Genomic DNA, 7,631 nt, shown 5'->3' on the forward strand with positions numbered 1-7,631 from the left:
GACGTTGTGTTCATGCCCACAGGTAGACAGGGAGGTGATCCAGACTCGTAGGAGCTATTAGCTGACTTGAGAGCACTCCATTGTTCCGGAGGTGCCATTGACTTATTCTTTTATGTATATACATGTATTTTAGGCACGACGGGGTCCTGTCCCGTCCCTATGTCTAGCACTCTAGTAGAGGCTTGTAGATACGTATGTGTGGGTAGTATGGTATCACGATGTCCTTATTGTATGTACATTATTTTGATAGCCGAAGGGCTTATGCATATAAAGGTAATTATGTTTCGAAGTGAAAAATGGTTTTTCCTATGACTTGAGTATAACATTAATGAATGAACGCTTGATGAGTACGATGGGTAATGGTATGAGCGGTGCTCGGTGGTTAGCCCCAGGTACCCGTCATGGCCCCCAGTCAGGTCGTGACAGTCCAGGCCTCCCACGTCCGGGGTAGTCATCTTATGCCGCCCACTAGTGGTGCTGTCATCATCCATATGTTGCCTGCCTTAGCAGTGCTTCCCGTGCCATATATACACGGTGTAATCATCATTATATATAAGTCGCCCGCTTAGCGGTGATGCCCGTGCTATATAGACATAGTGTAATCATCATTATCTATAAGCCGCCCGCCTTAGCGGTGCTGCCCGGCCATTTAGGTGTAATCATCATCACATACTTAACCTGAAACATGTATAAGAGCTCAAGTAAAAGCTATAACTCTATCGAAGTGACGTAAGGTCGGTAACCTCTGATTACATTATGGAACAACGTGATCATCATGTCTCACCTTAAAGGAACTAGTAACATGAGGTGAGTCTAACAACAACGAACAATCATCAAGGAAAACATAGAATAAGATCATAAACCTTATAAAAGCATCAATTCATAAACTTTGGAATGTTTAGAATTAGAACCATCAACCTCATCATTATCATAAAACACATCTCATCTCTATCTCATAAGGAGCTCTTAGGAATCTTTAACTTTCATCTTTTGGGATATAAGAAGGTCATGGAAATATAGAGAATAAATCATAATATATAAGTCATGCCTTTGAAAGAAGGGGACTAGCCTTACATACCTTTATGTCTCCTTAACGACTAAGTGTTCTCCTTCCAAGCTCACAACTCTACATTCAAGAGATTTCGTACTACATTAGATCATTAGAAACATGCTTAAGGCTAAGCTAAGGTGACTAAGAGCTAAAGAAAATTGGGCATAATTTCCTTTGTTTCGGCAACATTCTCCATTTAATAAACAACTCCCAAACATCATTAACAACACCCAAGACATTATAATCAATAAGCTTCTTCAAGTTAAACATTATTCAATTCTTAAAATGCCCTTCCAATGTCATCCATAACCATAACTATGACATAACACCATATTCATTCTCATATGATACTCCTTTAACATCATTTCTATTATTCACCACAAGATTGTACTCATAACATGTCCCGAACTATAATTCAAGTCAAGTTACTGGTCAAGATTACCACTATTTCCATATTTGAACTTCATACTCTACTTTCTCCCATAATCCAAGTCTTTCAACTACTCAATATTCTTAGTAACATGAATTTAATGTGAAACTCACCTTTGATCACATATAAATGGTCTTTAGATGAAAAGACTTCACCTGGAGAAAACCCAACTTCAATACCAAAGGGATTATTTGATTTCCACAAGCTCTAGTGAGCATCCTTGCATTTGATTCTACTAATTCTTGGTGTTTGATCTTTGATTTACCTTGAGTTTATGTTGATATGGTATGGAGAATGTTCTAGAGCTCTCAAGAGGTTTGGAGAATGTATGAAATGAAAAATAATGAACTTGGATCATATATATATATATAAAAAGAGAAAATTCTGGAAAAAGTGACCCGTCCATATTATACGGACACTTATGCGGTCCGTATAATATTATACGGTCCGTATAATTGGTCGTATAATACCACAAGGGACTGACCTTTCTCTGGAATGTTATACGGACCCTTATACGGACTGTATAAGTGGTCGTATAACTCCATTTTTCCAAAGTTGCTCTCGTCGGTTTGTTTGATCTCCGATCCTTATGGAACCTTCTTAACACTTATTTAATACTTCATTAACAATCTAAGGAACCTTATAAATCATCTCAAGACCTTACTAAATAGTCGTTAGCTCGATAATTACAAAACCTTTCCCAAATACAACCTATACTTCACTTTTCTTTGACGAACTTAGGCTCACCAATTCATATAACTTCAAAATCTTATCGTATGCACTTTAACAATACCAAATATCCTTCTTATGGTCATAAGAGCTCCATGTTCACCTTATGCTTACATTAGTCTACTCACAGAACGACAACCCAAACTTCTGAGGTGTAACATGAGCCCCAGTTACTTGGGGGCATTATCTATCTTTTAGTCATTTACTTATTATTGACAATAAGGTATGTCATGAGCCTCGTCTTGGTAATCAGTCAGTACTTCATTATTCATTAGAGGCTTCATAGACTAGAGTAGTAGTAAGTCAGAGTTTTGCAGATTATTATATTAGCCATGCTTGCTATGTCTTTTTACTTTCAGACTTATCTCAGAGTTCTACGTTTATGATTATTTCAGTTAGACCTTTTAATTTATCAGTATGTGTTAATTTATATTTCTATATTCAATATGTCCCATGCTGATTCATCCAGCCATGTAGTTCACTCGGTCACATGTAGTCAAGCACCAAGTGTCGTGTCGTGCCCAAGCTATGGTTCGGGGTGTGAAAAAGTTCGGTATAAGAGCACTAGGTTCAAGTGTCCTAGTGAGTCTATGAAGCCATGTCTAGAAGAGTCCTACTTATAGGTGTGAAGCATGCCACACTTATAATTGGGAGGCTACTGGCATTTAGGTAAGCTACCATTTTTGTACTCTAGATCATGCAATTAAAGCAATACTTTCATGAACTCTTTTAACTCATGCGTATTACGTCTCTTCAGAAAATGCCTGCCAAGAGAAAGTCAATTACGAGCAATAGGCACACTAATGAGGTTTCCCAGGAAGTGGACTCTCAAACTCAGGGAGTTCACACTAGGGCTCAGGGACTTACATCAAATTCAATACCCTTGACCTCATCCCCACCGATTGCAGAGAGGAATTGTAACGAACCGTTTGGCCGTTACGGTACTTTTGACCTTGTTGACCTTTTTCTGAGCCACATTAGTTTATATTAGACTTGTGGAGATGGGTGGTGCGATTTATGAGCCTCATTAGTTTATATTCGAGTGCGTTTTGGGACGTGGGTTACAAATTTGGTTTTGGGGTATTGGGGGTTAGCTTGGTCAACGAGACCCCCGTTGGGAAATCTGAGGTCACGGATGAGTTAGTAATGCGTTTTTATGTATGTTTGCATGTTTGTTTTGTATCTGTGGGGCCTCAGGTGATAGTCGAATTTTGAGTTGAGAATGGTCAAAAATAATAACTTTCTGGTGAGTGGTGTCCGCTGCAGCGGCAGCGGTATCGCCGTCGCGATTTTCCAGCCGCTATTAGTGTAATGTGGGGTGACCACCGTAGTGGTCATCTCACTGCAACAGCGGTTCCTCCGTAGTGGACTGCAGACCGCTGTAGCGATCGACGGGGACTTAAATGCCTTAAATCCTTTTTAAAACCCTGTCACTCCTCATTCATTACTCTCAGTTCTAGAGAAATTATGAGAGCAAAACAAGATATTCTGAGGCAATTCTTCATTGGGGTAAGTTCATCTAACCCTATTCTTCATTTATGATTCATAATCCACCTTAGAAACTCCCTAATTCATGCTAGAGTTTTCCAATAACAGAAGGATTAAAGAGGGTTTTTGGGGTTTCTTTCTTAAATAAACTTTTGATTATCAAACCTTGATTTGTTGATGGAATAAGCTTATATTAGTATGGAATTGATGGGTAATATCTATATAAACATGAATCCTTCGTTATTAGCAACTAATTTATGAATTTGAGAGTTAGGGTTCATAACCAAAATTGGGAGTTTCACTTTAAATATGAATTTAGCTTAATATTGAGTTGTTTTAGGAATTGATTAGTGGGTTTTGATCACTTAGACTTGAATTGCATGTTTCACTTTCGAATTTCCCGTTGTGGGCCCGTTTCCCCAAATTCCATAGGCTTAAGTTGACCAAATTAAAAGCCTAGCAATATGGGTACTATTCGTCATGATTTCTAATCTAGATTACGTTATAAATAGACCTTGAGTATTTGGAGGCATTAAGTAAGGGAAAATGCTCGCGTGATTTGTTTGGGATTCCTATTCGGCACTCCAAGTAGGTTATGGCTTACCATTTTGGTTAGACTCTGGTTAGCGGCTCGCATGTAGTACAAGGGAATTATTGGAGACATCATGTGAACCTTCGGATATGAAGTTTGGGATGAAATTCTTAGGTTGGTAATGTTGTGTGACTTGCATGTTCGGGCTCGTGGCCTGTAGAATCCCTAGGTTTATACCTGGCTTTTCTTATGTGAGTAGGTGGTTTCTATGTATTCTGGGAGACTAGTTGGAAGGAATGGATTCACGTGTTACTTTTACTGTGATGGCTGTCCTTATATGAATTGACTGGAATCCATATGTTATTTATGATATTCTCATTACATGACATACTTTCTCATATCTATGATATATCTATCTTTATCTTGATATTGGGAGATGGTGATGACAGAGGTAAGTACCTAAGTATGATTCATGCGACATTAGTATATTTGTGTTGCCATCTCTATGTTGTGTGATACGGAGTGGTTAGCAATGATATTGGATGGATGATTCATTCTAGGTTGTGTGATACGAAATGACAGTACATGGACTTAGCGGTCCCCCATGGGTCATGACTGTCGAGAGGTGGACATCATTGCCCCGGAGCATGTGTGTATCATTGTATTGCATTCCATTTGCATACATATTATATGTTCTTATTGTCATTTGGATTGATATTGATCTTCGGTGATAGTTGAGTTATTGGGTGATTATTGGGTTATGTTTGGATCCGTGAAATATTTGAGATATCATTTGGCAATTGATTGTACTACTTGGACTTGTTGACTTGTATCTATCTGTGAGCATGATTATCTTTCCATTTCCTTGTTTGCATGCGTGATCTAACTGTTGTCGGCCTATGATGCTTACTCAATACCGTGTTTTGTACTGATGCTACCTTGTTATACTCTTTTATGAGTGCAGAGTACGCTATTGGAAAGACTTCCACCCCTCGTGACTGATCTCGAAGCTTGATTCATTAGCATCCAGGGTGAGCGCTTGGAAGATCTGCAGCCCAGATGGCTACTCTTTCATTGCTTGTCTTATTTCTATCCATGAGACAGTATTTATCTATGAGACTATGTATTCAGACTTCATCTATGTAGTAGCTCTTGAACGACTTAGACCAGATTCTTTTGGGCATGTATTATTCCGCACTTATAATTACTTTATGTCAGACTTATTTATATTATGGTTGGGAGTTCATTTCATTTTTTTGTTTGGGTGTTGGTTAAGGAACGGGTTCACCTACCGAGGTGGGAAAATGGTAGGTGCCCGCACATTTCCCGAGCTGAGGTGTGAAAGGCATGCATAGGTTTGTACTACAATTACTCCGCTGCCCAACTCCACTGATATGGATCTTAGGGGAGATATCCAGTCGCTCATCCAGATTGTTGCTATGCAAGCTTAGCGTCAAGGAATGGCTCCCAGCATTGATGCTCATAAAGGGTTGTCCAGTTCCTGGGTTAGAAAGTTTAATAAAAGAGTTAAGACTGCAAGTAACTTTAATCAGAGGGGTGGAGGCAGACAGTTCTTTAACAAGAAGTCATCAGAGCCTGCTCCATCTACTATCAGTGCACTAACTTAAAAGTTCAAGTATGATCAAGAAGGTCAGTTTAGCAAGAAATAGAGTTTCAGGGCAACAAGCTCCAAGTCACACAGAATCCTATCTGTAGTAAGTGTGGTTGGAGACATCAAGGGGTGTGCCGCTCAGTCATGGACATATGTTTTGGGTGTGGCTAGCAGGGTCACTACCTAAAGGGTTGTCCATTAGTAAGACAGGGCACCAGAGGTAATATGGCTCAGTCCATAAATTCAACAGCTCCTCTTAATTCTCAAGCCCAAAACGGTGTAATGTAGCTAAGTCTAGTAAAACAGGCCTCCATCAGAACCTATATACTTTAGCAGGTCGTCAGGAATCAGAGGTATCCCAAGATGTCGCCACAGGTATGATAATGATAACTCTAATATAAGATTCCACGGGGAAACATGTTATGATTATTTTTAGAAGAATTATATTTTGTAATACCCATGCAGATGGATAAAAAGAGATGGTGTACGACATAAGAATTTGGAGCAAACAATATTAAAATTCTAGGAATAGGTTTAGTTTATTTAAGTTTAGTCAAATCAAAACCAGAGAGTATGATGTTATTAAGTTACTATAAGAAGCAGATATTATTATGAGATAAGAATATGTGACAGTTCCCTCTTAGGTTATATGATTAAGTATTTAGCTCGGATGTGTATAGTCTGATAAGATTTTGAAGTGTAAAGATGTAACGACCCGTTTAGTTGTTATGGCACTTTTGACCCATTCACCCCCGTCGACCCTCCCCCAAGCCCTGTTAGTATGATTTTGAGCCACGGGGATGGGAGATATGGTTCTCAAGGTAATCGAGTGAGTTTGTGGTGACTTTTGAGAATTAGAACCTTAAAGTGAAAAACGATTGACCGATAGTTGACTTTTGGGTAAATGGACCTTTTTCGAAAATTGGTCAATTCCGAGAGGTCCGGATGGTTGATCATGACTTGGTGGGATGTTCAGTTTAGTTGTCGAGGCACTCGGGAGCATTTTGGGTTATTGGTTGAAAAGTTGATTTTTGGCCATAAGGTGTCGACCCGGTCGTATAGACCTCTATTAGAAATTTCGAGACCACGAGTGAGTCCATTGGGTGTTTTTATGTATGTTTACTTGTATGATTTGCATCTGGGAGGTATTGGGTGATTGTCGGGTTTTGGGAAGAACTTGGTGAAAAACCAGAAAGTTTCTGGTGTCTGATGTCTCGCCCAAGCGAGACTGGATGTGTGCCGTGGGATATTTGGATTCTTGGGGGATCCGCTCCAATGGACGATATTCCGCTGGAGTGGATGCGCTATAGCGAATGTGAACCGCTGGAGCGTATTATTTCTGTTGTGGTGGAAACACTGATTGACAAAGTTATTTAATGCTAAGTGTAACCCTTCATTTCCCATTCACAAAATTATTTTCCTAAGTGTATCTAAGGCGATTTAAAGTGGTTCTAGGTGGATTCTTCTTGGAGTAAGTCTCTCTAACCTTATAGGGCATATGACAACTGTCACGACCGACTAGGGGGGCCGCGACGAGCACCCGGCGCTACCCCACCCGGGCACCCCTTTAACATACTTTCACATAACGCCTAGGTGAGCCATAAATCAAATCATGCATTCTAGCCATCAATCATACTAGTCCCAATTGGACGACAACATTTCTTATATCATCACAACATTTCTTATATCATCATAGGCATCTATGCCACATCAATGTACATGGGTCGAAGGCCAACAAAATGACATACAAAAATATAGGCCAACAAGGCCGAACACATCTAACCATATA

This window comes from Lycium barbarum, chromosome 8 (genome assembly GCF_019175385.1).
Source record: "Lycium barbarum isolate Lr01 chromosome 8, ASM1917538v2, whole genome shotgun sequence".
In the NCBI taxonomy this organism is placed as follows: domain Eukaryota; kingdom Viridiplantae; phylum Streptophyta; class Magnoliopsida; order Solanales; family Solanaceae; genus Lycium; species Lycium barbarum.